The sequence below is a fragment of the Furipterus horrens genome, unplaced genomic scaffold (assembly GCF_987537825.1).
Source record: "Furipterus horrens unplaced genomic scaffold, mFurHor1.1.pri manual_scaffold_4, whole genome shotgun sequence".
NCBI classification, from domain to species: domain Eukaryota; kingdom Metazoa; phylum Chordata; class Mammalia; order Chiroptera; family Furipteridae; genus Furipterus; species Furipterus horrens.
This window is the reverse complement of record NW_028327174.1, coordinates 196,556,376-196,569,114: the sequence shown is the minus strand read 5'-3', so window position 1 is coordinate 196,569,114 and position 12,739 is coordinate 196,556,376. Positions and strand designations below refer to the sequence as shown.

The 12,739-nt window shown below is 36.2% G+C and overlaps 1 pseudogene; it reads right to left on the bottom strand.

The window, feature by feature from the left end:
• Positions 1-7,542: 7,542 nt before the first annotated feature.
• Positions 7,543-7,625, bottom strand: LOC150013712 (U4 spliceosomal RNA; annotated as a pseudogene).
• Between the last annotated feature and the right edge of the window lie 5,114 nt (positions 7,626-12,739).

Here is a 12,739-nt window from a genome sequence, read left to right as displayed (position 1 = left end):
GCTGGCTGTTGGGGAGCTGAATTGCTTTTTACCCCACCCCCAGCTGCACCAAATCTTTTGATCCCTAAGCTACAGTGGTTGTCATTTGAGAAAGCAAACTAAGAGAAAATAAGTTGTGAAAATTGCCTACTTTAAGCCTTCATTTGTGTCTTGGACTTTTTGTTCTTTAAAAAAAAAAAAAGTAGGAATAATTGAACCTTTAAAATTTATCTTGAAGTGAACAAACTGACCAAACTCTCATGTCTAAGTAGAAAATTCCTGGATTTCTTTAAAAATGTTTTAATATTGACTGTCACTATTTCAAGAGAAGATACACTACTTATAAATTCACAGGAAGCATTCAAGTTTTTGAATTTCCTTAGTAGTGTGGTAATTTGGGGAAAACAAAAGTTAGCTCTTATGCATTGTAACCATTTTCACTCGAGGTAGTTAGTTTGTGGTTTTCCCCTTCAGCGTTATGTAATAAGTTCACAAGGGAACCACAGATTCTTCTGTCATATACTAACTAAATGCTACAATTTGTTAACTTTAAAAAGTCTCTTCAACTAATGAGGTCTTTGGATCCTAGTTTCTAACTGTACACCTTTCAATTTGTTTACATGGGAGAAGCTATTCAGGCATAAACTACAGATGGCAGTAGTAGCATATTTTTCTATTTTCTGGAAGGATTCTTCCCTTCAAGTTGGTGTCAATTCTATGGGCACCGTTGATAAGTCAGCTCGTAAGTGTAATGTTTCCAAAACCGATTCCCTAGGCAGCAACATGTAATGTATTCTGGAAACAAATCCTGGCGGTTTGATTTGTAGATATACTCCGTGGGTGGTTTGAACCAGAATACCTGCAGTGACTTTTCTTTCGTTGTCAAAGTGGGAAATTATAAAAAGAATTTGGTAATAGGGACAGAGGGAATTGTTTGTGTAATAAGCTTTAGCTTATTGGAACTGCAGTGGCGGTGTTAGCAAAGGCTGTATCAAACATAGATACTTGCTTGAACAACTGTTTGCATTGGAAATAATTTGTAATTCATTTAAAAATATACTCAAGAATTATATTTGAGAGAGAAATGCACTACTAAATTCCTCATGTGGAAGAGGTAGATAGCCTCAGCTTTTTATTTCCAACTCTTTATGTTTCATAGTATCATAGAATTTTAATCTCTCTGTAAAAGCATTTCAGAGGTTTTACAAGTCGGTCCTGCTTGCTTTTTCAATCCATTTGTAGTGTCAAAATTTGTGGTCTTTATTTTCTTCCTCCAAAACCATTGATTGAAAAAGGACATGATTAATTAAACAGATGTTTAAACTTCCTATGATATTTCCTTTGAGTCTTAGTTTAAGACTGAGGAAACACTTCAGTAACAAATCTGTGACAAATTGAAGGACAGACTGATTCAGTGAGGGGAGCTACTTAACCTGTACCGATATTTCATTTAAAAAAGTAATTTCCAAGTGTCACCCCAGTATACTCAATAAAAAGAAAAAATTAATTTTATTTAATTCATGTACTCATTTCAGTCCTGAAGCTGTATCATTTTGGAAGGATTAAAAATTCAGTCTCGATCATTAAAAAACATTCCTTATATTGTGCTGGATCAGATGCGGTGTTCTTGTTTATCGTAGGGCAGCAAACTTAGTAGTAGTCATTGTCGTCTTCACCTTCATACACTTGTACTAAGAAAAAGCTATAAATTAACTCCAATTTATGCAATTTCATTGTTCCTTAACAAAAGAAAAAAAAGACTACATGACAATTCTGTGAAGCCTGCTTCCTCATTTCTTGCTTTTAAAATTTATAAATGATTAATGCACTAGTACTTAGGTGGATTGTATTATTTTCTACCATTCATCGTTTGTTGATCATTCATTACTGAATTGTTTCAGACTTAATCTCTTCCTACTTGCTGAGTCATTAAATTTGTTACTTACTGTATTATTTAAACCAGTATCTTTTACATTGTGATCCATGAACCTCTGGAGGTGTCCCTGAGACCCTTTCAAGGAAGCTCTTGGGCTCAAAACTATTTTTATAATAATACTGACATTATTTGCCTTTTTCACCGTGTCGATATTTGCACTGATGTTGCAAGAACAGTGGTGGGTGAAAACTGTTGGTTCCTTAACAGAAATCAAGGAACCAAACTGTAGTAGTAGTCTATGTAATCTTTACCTCCACACACCTGTATTTAAAAAAAGTAATTTTCACCTAAGAAGGTTTTAGATGAAAGAGTAAAAGTGGTTAATTTTATTGAATTAATAATACTCAACTCTTGAGTATACTTGTTTTTTATAATTCTAGGGCAGGTCCACACAGAGCATTTCTGCTGCATGCCAAAATAGAAGAGTTTTTTAAGGAAAAGTGCTTGTGCAGCTCATTATGTTGTGAGCTGAATTAGTTGCCCCCCGACACACACCATTTTTACTTGCAAAAACAATTGAAAAACTATGGTTTATTGAGATTTGGGTATTTGGCAAATCATTTTTTGGAAAAGGAACAGCAAGCCTGCTACTCCAAAACTGCCATTATTTGTTGCTGGTGAGTAAAATTTGAGCTTTCAGGCAACAATAGAATTTTGGAAAACTTGTGCCTGTTACTTTGAGTTTGACACTTTCCCAACACTTAAAACTTTTAGTGATGAGACTGATGGTGATTTTAACAAATGTGATTTTTTGATATTGTATAATTAAATGTCAGCAGTTTGGAGATCATCTTATTTCAGTGAAGGAATATTTTCCAAATCGTTGGGTATATGATGTTATAAAATCCCGCATGGGTAAAAAATCTGTTCAAAATGTTATATAGACCAATGGAGTTTAATGCAACAGAGTACACAGTTTATTGATGTGGTTTTAGATTTCATGTTGAACTAACCTTCAAGAAACCAGCACTTACTGAGTTTTTGTGATTTAAAAAAAATTTTTTAATAAGCACATACTTCTTCCTTTTCCAGTTATAAATCTGTGTGAGGCCAGATTTTCTGCCTCTACCTCAACATAAACAACAATACAAGTACATCACAACATACTGAATGCATATAGGAGAAACTAGCTACCAGAATTAAGCCAGATACTAGAGATTAGCAAAAATATAAACAGTGCCACTCTTTTCTCTCTCTTTTTTTTTTTTTTGTTAGAAAATACAGTTATTTTTCATTAAGAGCACTCAGACTAAAATGTGTGAGAAAAACCTCTGTTCTGAGTGAATCAACTTAAAATATTAGAAAATGGTGACTTCACCAAACACTGTTATTAGTACTCAATTACTTTGGGTTTTTCTTTCATTTCCTTTTTTTCCACCCTCTGTAGAGGAGCTACAGAGGGAAAACAATTGAAAATGAGTTCGTACCATTTAAGTTTTTTTTGCTTGAGACTAAATGAAGTGTGTCATAGTTCACCCTCACTGGATTCTCTGATAAGGCTTTGTTACCTGCTACATGAAACCTGTTGCCTAACTGTTAATTATCTGGTGGCAGAAACTTTCCAATAGAACCTATTTCCTCACAAAGGGCAGATTTGTAATTATGGAAATAAATCTGACCACACAAAAATACTTACTATTAAGTGTTATTGCTATAAAAATACGAAACATTTGTAAGAGATAAAAATTCTACCGTTTTTTCAAAACTTTCATCAAGAAGAGCTTGCTTGTTTGCCTTCAGTAGACATGTTTGATTTTCTTTGAGTCTTCTAACGTTGCGATTGTCATTTTGTAGATTGATTTGCCATTTAACCTGCTTTTCACTGAGGGGAGGTGGTCATAAAGTCCTTACAGGAGAAGCATCTCTTGTGGCTTGAGAATATCCTTTCCTAGTGTGAGTAACATTTTAGTGTAAGTCAGTTACTGTGTTGTTAAACAGTTAGGGATTTATTTCTTACGATAGTTGCTAGGTACAACTCTTTCTGTAGTCAGATGGCTAATAGAAGAAATGTCACCTAACAGTGTGAATAACAAAAAGGAGTTTACCGGGTCAGAATTTAAGATGAAGGTTGGTGAGTGATGATAGATCAGTAAGATACTTGGGCTTGCTTCCTGAGAGCTCTGTAATTACCTTGATGTTCTTGGAGTGTCACGTAATGTACCTTTTAAAGCATTTTTGTGTTGTGTGGGGGTTGCAATTTAGTCATAAGAAGAAACGATCCTTTTTTTCATTTTAATACTTGGATTTTATTTTAGATTTCAGATGAAATCTTTGAATGCGTTCTTCATCGGTTGAGTTAATTTGCTTTAATTACTAAATTTAATAATTGAGGCAGATTTTTTTTCCTACCATATTCTTGGTGTACTGTTGAAATCTAACCTGTCAGGAGACTTCCTTTCTAGCCTTACAACTCTTCCTTTAAAATGCCTTTTTAGCAGGATAATAAACCACCTGGGGGAAACCCCCCACTGATACCTATTTAGAGGGCTTTGTTTTTTGGAAGTGGCAGTAGTAGTCTCAGCCAGGGAGGAAGGATTTTTGTTAGGCGGTGTGAGAGGGAAAGAGCAGGGATTCTGGAGTGTGGCAGAACAAAGATCACAGCTATGTGACTTTGTCACTTGACTTCTCTGAACTTTAGTGTTCTCATTTAATAATACCAGCTAACATTTATATAGTGCTTGTTATATAATATTCTAAGCACCATATATGTGTGTGTGTGTGTATGCTCAAATTATCCTCATAGCCCTGTGAAGTAGTTGTTTTATTATCATCTCCATTTTACAGATGTGAAAACTGAAGACCACAGAAGTTAAGCCCCAGATTTCACAGTAACAGCATTAATAATTTGCTTCCTAGATTTAACACCCCGCCCTCCCCCACGCACTATAGCATTCTGAAATTGACTTGAGGGTGACTAGGATTAGTGACAAAGTCTATAAAGTGCCAAGCATAGTGTCTGCCCCAAAGCAAGCAGTTGTTAATCCAGGCCATTTATAGTTGTTGAGGAGGCCCAGAAATCAACTCCCTGTAGATTAGAGTCACAAAGATCCATTCTTAAAGTTGCAAGTGACTTTTTTCTTTTACAGTGGCTTTAATAAGCCGACTAGAAAACAGTTTTGCAGAATCAGGGAAAATCCTTGGTGAATCTGAGGGGTGCTAAGGAAGAAAGGGGTTTTGAGCTACTCAAGGCAGGGATACTATATCTTGTATGTGTATCCTCAGCATTAAGTACAAGGATTTGGTGTTTCATGAATGTTGAATGAATGAAAGAAAGGAATCTGAGTCTTTTGTTGGTAGTCACAGGAAGTCTCCAAAATACTTATAAGGGAAGGGAAAGTGTTTTTTAGTCACTTGAAGCAACTGGGGCCAGTATATAAGTCAAAAGAGTGTCAAAGCTAAATCCAAGGTTTTATGCGTCCTCCTGGAATCAGAATGTAGTTTCTGTTTGAAAATGTGGCTCTCCTTGTAACTAAAGTGATGAGATACACCAGATAAATACAAATGTGCTTGACTGACTGCTTTGGGAAATGCAGTTTAGGAAAAGATGGCCTTTGTCTCTTGTACCTTTTTTCCCCTGCCACACAAAAGCTGGCTATATGAAAGAGGAGAACCAATCCAAGAAAGCTGATGTGACCCTTTAAAAATGGAAATACAAGAGCCGGTTCTCCAAAGCTTGTAAAATGTAGAAGGTGATTTCCTGGCGAGGAGAGTGAGGAAGACGTGGCAGCGTGGGTTAACGGATGATGGTAGCAGTGTGGTTTGAGTAGGAAAAGATTTGCGAGAGGAAGAGGTATGTTATTTGAGGGGGTATGAGGTCCAGGAAATAGTTGATGGGTCTGGGTTTTTTTGCCCAGGTTCTGATTCTAGTCCTGTTAACAAAGTCGCGTATCTATGGGCCCACCTGTAAAATGAAGGAGCGAAATTAGATAATTCCTGAAGGGATTTTTCAGCTTGATGATGGAATGAATTGGGTAAAACAGGAAATTGCAGTTTAGGAAAGTCCTGACTAAAGCGCCGAAGTATGGCGCTAACAGCCAGATTCTCCTGGATGATTTTGATTTCAGATACTGTTCAATTACCCCTCATAGAACATTTACACCGTTACCCTGTTTTGATTTTAGAACACCTGGCTGCTTTAAAGTTTGTAGGATCAAATACTTTACATGTAAATTCCATTCTCCAGGTTCACTTTATAGAAATGTTTGCAACCAAGGTTCCAGTGTTTTGATAATTGATACTGTAAATTTGAAATTAGACGTTTTTAATTTTTAAAATATCACTTTCTTCCCACTTATAACCCTTCTATGGCAAACTTTCTCTTTTGTAAGTAGTTTCATTCACTGAATCAAACCTGTAGTGAATTTCAGAGTTTTCCGTCATTCCTTGTAAAAGGATTTTTATCTGCAAAACTCATTCAGCATTGAGAAGAGTCCTGTCCTCTTAAGATTAAATGCCCCACATTTGAGAATGTAGATTCATTATGCAAAATTGCAAAAATCCCTTAAATACTGTTGGTCTATAAAAAGGGAACCCGGCAGGAAAGGAGCTGCAGTGCATGGGGGAGGGGTGAAGTGTGTGTGGGGGGGGGTAGCAAGGGAGCTGCAGTTGAAATATTCATCAATCATTTTACTGGCACCAGGAAACCAATCAGCCTTTTAGAGGAGAGAACTTAATCAATCACCTAATGTGGGAAATTAAAATTGCTTTACTACAAAAAAAAAAAAATTTCCTTACTTGCTGACAGATGGAATCTGAAAGATAGTTGGGTTGGCTGGAATTCTGATGGCAAGTAGTTCTGTGATGAAATGCAATTAACTTTTGAAGATATAATTTCCTATCCGCTGTGAGCCTTTTCAGAATATTTCAAAGTAAGTTTGATTTTCATGTAGTGTGCCCATCAATAAAAAACAATTACCGAGCATTTATGGGTAATATGAAATGTGTGAAGTCCTGTGCATTTATTCTCCAAAGCTCATTTTCAGGAGCATAGATGGGGCTGCTGGCTGGAGACTCCCCAATGTTTCCAGTGCCTTGTTTGTAAAGCAACTTTAGAGCACTAAGGAACAGAGCCAGGGGGACACAGTTGGAAGTACTGGCTTGCATATAAATAAAAGCAGGAGGGGTTTAGCTCTATCTTGTATTTAAATTTTAAATGGTGTGATCTCCCAGTTCTGTGCTTGAATTGCCTCTGGCCCTTAGGTCCTTAGGTGTGAACTGCTTAGGGAGTCTATTGTTTTTGAATTAGAACTTCTTGGTCACTGTAGAAAAGACAGAAAATTAAGGAAACATTACCTGTAATCTTGCCTCTAAGCAACTTTCATTAAAATTTTCTTACGTTTTCTTCTGGACTTCAAATCCTAGGTTTTTTTGTTGTTATTGTGATTATATGTACCATTAAGTTTTATGCTTTTTGATTAAAGCTCCCCCCCCCCCCCCTTATTTTAGGAACTTTACTTGTTCAACATAAGATTATTTAAACATTTTAATGGATATATGATGGCCCATTGTTTTTTATTGGACATTGAGATAGTTCTTGTGTCTTCCTGATAGAACAGTACTGCCCAGACCATCTTGTGCTTTCTTTTATTTTGGCTTCTTTTGGAGGGATAGACTTTTTTTCTTTTATTTATTATTATTATTATTTTCAATTAGCAATAATCGCACCTCAGATAAACCTCATTGGCTACCATACTTCCACTTCTGCAAAGATGGGGGGATAGATTTTTAGAAGTACTTATGTACACTTACCAACAACCAGTTTAATTTAACACTAAGATATCTTGTATACTAAAATCTAGGATTGTCCGCAGTAGTTATTTTTTAAATAAATGCCTGGTACTTGAGATAGAATGGAGGCACTGTGGTAGGCTATTCACTCTGTTCTCATTTTTTGGAGGGTGGAGGAGAGATATAATCATTCCCAATGCCCTTTGTCCTCTGAATCTTTTAGATTTCTAGTACCAGGCCCCACACCCTCACTCCAGAATCTCCCGCCTGGTCAGAGCAGTGCTTAGGGTCTCTTCTGTGGCTGTCTTCTCTCTGTTGCAGATTATGGGGGAATGGGTGGCAAAGACACCCACGCCTTCTCTGGTTGCCTCTACAGCTCTCAGGGGGATGGATTGTGTGTGTGTGTCTGCATCACACAAGTATATCCTCAGAGTCCTGAAACTTACAACTGAATTTGATTAGAAATTCAGTGCATGAAGAGTGAAGTTAAACTTACTCCTTTAGAAATCTGAAGAATCAGCATGGGTTCCTTAGTGGCTGACTTCTATGCTGATCCTGCAGAGGGTTTGATAGTGAAGAGATCTAAATAAATCATAGGCTAATTTTGAAAGGCATCCACAGTTTTTAACAAGGGTGGTTTCAGAATGGGAAACTGGCTATCTACAAATTTTGAATTAAATCACAAGTCATATTTGTTGAAATTAAAATTATAGAGTCTTCTGGTAATTTTTAAAGTTTGTGTTGATTGAGAGTAAACATGAATGAAGATTGAAGATCGTTTGCTCTGCTTCTTTGTGCTCACCACTGGTGGTCAGAGAAGCTGCAATTTGCCAAGACAGTTTTTATAATGCTCTTTAATAAGAAAGTGAATAAGCCAGCTGCTCTTTCCCTGAGCTATACCAGTTGCAAACCTCCTCAAATCCTGGCTAGTAATTAAAAGCCTTGAGATGACCTTGAGCCTAACTGAACTACAAAAGCTGTCTTGAGTTAAATTTATAGCTTTTGTTGATTTCAAAAGAGGTTAGGTAGAATCGCTATTTGCTGAAACATTAAGGGTAGCCTTGGGTGTACATTGAAGATAAGAAATAATTAAAGAGGCACTATTGAGTGCAAAAGAGACTCCTGAAACAGACTTAAAAAATCAAATTTGTCATTTCTTCGTTGAATATGTAAAATCTATACTTGAAAAGGTTTTAAGGTAGGGCAGCATTTTCATTGTGTCAGTTTGCAATATTCAGATTTGCTGAAAAGATCTCTTTCCCCATCTTAACATCAAAGAGAATTTTGAACCTAATGAGGAATCACATCAAATGTTTAAATGCTTTTTAAAAGTACTGTTTTAGTTCTTAAAATATTTTATAGGAATGGCAACTTTGATAGTAAAGGTTTCTGATTATATTCAGGCAGGCAGCATAAAAGTAAAAGTATTAGTCTTAAAAATGCTTTATATATAGATTGTGTCATAAGATCTATGGAATAGTTTGGTTTTTTTTTTTTTTTTTTTTTAAAGAGAGACTTGAGAAACTACTATCTGATAGAAGGAAACTTAATTGTTGCTGTAAGAAAAGCCAAATCTTATGTATCAGTGGGTGAGATAGGATATGACTCCTGGCATCATCATAAACATGATAAATCCCTGAAGAGTCCATTAGTAAGGCAAATAGTTTGAGCAAGTACTAATATCTTGTAGATTTTAGAATTGTTTTTGTTTTTACATTTATTTAATGAGACTAGCCCAGACTTTCATCAAAAACAATTGATCAGAAAATTGTATGCTTGTGTGTGTGTGTGTGTGTGTGTGTGTGTGTGTGTGTGAAATCGAGATAATGAAAAGAAGTTGTAGTTCACAGCAGGAATTGCCAGTTTGGGATCTGTAAAGATGGTAACTGGGATTCTCAAGTGAACTTAGTTTTGCAAATTTGGATCTGAAATCATATGTATAATAAGGTTGTACAGGCTAAATAAAATAATGTCTCTAAAGTTCTGACTTGTGCCCTCACTGGTTGGGCATCATCCTGAAAAAAGGTCACCAGTTTGATTCCCAGTCAGAGTACATGCCTAGGTTGTGGGGCGCCAGTGCATATGAGAGGCAACCAGTAGATGTCTTTCTTTCACACCCATGTTTCTCTTACTGGCTTCCTCCCTCCCTTCCCCTTTCTCTAAGAATAAATAAATAAATTAATTTAATTAAATTTTGATATTTCCCCCCCCTGAAATTATTCCAATTTAGTCTGGCAACAATTACGCTCAACCTCTGAATAGCAGATACTCTACAGGAGAATAAGTGGTTATTGTATTGCGGCAGACAAAACTGCATTGGTGGAGGTGGCAATTAAAAATCATTTGGTAAATGGTTATTGTGTGGTGGTAACTAGGTGCGTTAGGGTTAGACCTGGTTTTAAATATTTTCTCTCCTACTTTTGTGATTTTTTTTTTTTTTTTTTCGGAAGATGGTGGTGGTGAAAGGATGTAGAATCACCACGTGGAGCTTCCTGGAGAATAAAATAAGGTCGGGTGTGAAGAACCTGGAATGTAGCTGTGTTACGTTTTAGGAACGTTATTTAACATTTCTCAATTTTCTTGTCTGTGAGTAAGGTAATAATACCACCTGGCTCATAGGTAAGCAGCCAGTTTACTGAAATCCAAGTCATTGAAACTAGTGTGCCAAGTGTTCAATTTACCCAGTATCCAATTCAACAAAAACAGTTTGCTGAATCTGAACTTAGAGAATTTGTTGTGATTCTCCAACTCCCTTATTGCTACCCTGCCATTTTTGCCCTTTTCCTTCTCCCTGTTTTCCTGTATCCCGTCTCTTCTGCATCACCTGCAGTTCAGACCAGGATGTATCGTTCCGCAAGTAGGGCTCCTTTCCGTGCCATGGCCCTTCCAGCTTCAGCTGCAGAGAGCTGGGGTAGAGACAAATTAAGCATTCTTGAAAACGGGGCTATCCTGTCAATCTTAATTTGGCAGGAATCTTTAAAAGTTAATTAAACTGCCTGATCAAAACAAATGATTGTGTGAACTCTCTAAATACTTAAAACAAAATTTTGCTAAATTTAGAGAATTGGCTATTTGGAGATTTGGCCATTTGGTGAATTGACTTGAAATTACCTCACAGTTATGTTTGGAGAAATTAGGCAATATATGTAAAATAAGGTGCCTAATATTACACAATGGTTGGAGTTACTTTAAAGTACTCAGTTCCTTTTTTCTAAGCACTCCTACTCGGGAACTGTCCACCCCCAACCCCCCAGGATTTTCTCACCTGTGGGCTCTAGTTGGGCAATAGCAAGTGATGAAGCGATCAAGGTTGGTTTATGGACCATCCATTACAGCGTTGTGAAATTTGCCCACATGAAATACCCTCTTTTAGCTTGGACATCTGTTATAAAATGGCTTTGCCTTTATTGTTACCCTTTGGGGTCTGATTGCTCAGTGATTTAAGATATGTATCACTTTCCTGAAGCACTTTATTCCCAGTCACTTGCAACTAGAATTATGAGCCTTAGGAGAGTAAACTGCAGCTTTATCAGAGTAAAAAGCAAGACCTGGTCTCTGGAGGTTCCCGGTGGGAAGTATCACAACCAGAACAAATGCTCCTGTCTGTAACACACAGGAAGCCTGGTTCCCCACCCCCCACCTCTCTGGAGGTCTCTAAAAGGGCTTTCTGGTTATAACCTTAAAAAGGGAAGGGAACAAATGGTTGCTTGAGTGCCCAATGTGTGTCAGGCACTGTACTAAGCTAATGTAATCCTTTCCACAACTTTTCTTTGATGTATTGTGAATTCCCATATTACAGATGAGTTAACTGTGACTTAGAGTTGAAAATGACTTACTGCTATTCCACTAAACCAGTGTTTTTCAGACTTTAGTCTTTCCTGGATCACCATCATGATTTTTGTCATTTCCTAATATATTGTTTATTTAACATTTAAAATATTGGGTAGTTAACACTTTGCACCCCCAAATTTATTTTAAGGGGAAATTTTGTCATTATACTAAATGAAAAAATATTTGCCATAAATAGAAGGTAACAGTAAAAATAAACAATAAAAATAATATTGTGTTAAATTCTAGCTAAGGTGTTGTCTGCCCATGTCTATCAGGCCTTTTATAAGAAGGGTGATTAACGAGTATTAGAGAGGTAATAGACCGACTAGCAGCAGAGATTTTTTTTTTCTTCTGATGTAATTACAAGGATTGAAAGAGAATAGAAAAGGTAATGACTTTGGGATGTTTTAAAATGCTTTCTTTTCGTACTGCTTAAAATCTTCCAGTAGTCTCATCACGGTAGGAACTCTAACACAGGTGATGGTGTGCTCAGTTTCCACCTGAGTAAGCTGAGGGGAGGAAGTTTGTTCAAAGGTGAATCACTAGTTTCACGGACCTTACTATTTAGGCTACCCTTCTCCTCTCCCCTTTTTCTTCTCTTATTCCTCCCTTTTCATCATTCCTTCTGCCTCGTTCCTCACCTTTCCTTTTTTTCCTCCCCGTCCTCTAGGAGAATTCAGCTGACTCCAAGGTGGTGTAGAAAAGGAGATTTTTAGATGCATTTTTATGCTCATTTAACTATGGTGAGATAGGATTTCATCTTAAAGAACTCAGGTCTTTCTCCAAACGTGGCATTTCTTGTTGCTTAGTTGGGTTTAAAACTACAGTAATTTTGTAGGTATTTGTATGCCCACATAAAGTATTTATTGAAATACCTTTAAAGACATTAGAAACCTTTATTTGATTTCTAATTAAATAATGTTGTAAAACCAAGTTTGAAAAGGATATTGCCAGCAGTTTTTGAAACAGATGTTATCTCCAGTGCAATAAAAGGCAATTTCTTTGATTTTATTGTCTTTTGTAGTTTTGTAATTTACAATAATTATAAATTTAATTAACATTTTATTTCATTATGTTTCAGTGGAGATAATAGGAATCTAGATTATAGTTTGAATTTTAAAAATTCTATTTAAAAATATTATGTACATTTTAATTTGATTTTTAATCTTTAAAAACCTCAATGGAAAAAAAATCTCACTGTCATTTTTTTTCTTATTGTGTATTGTGTCAGTTGCTTTTTAAATATACATAGGGAGGAATTCTATT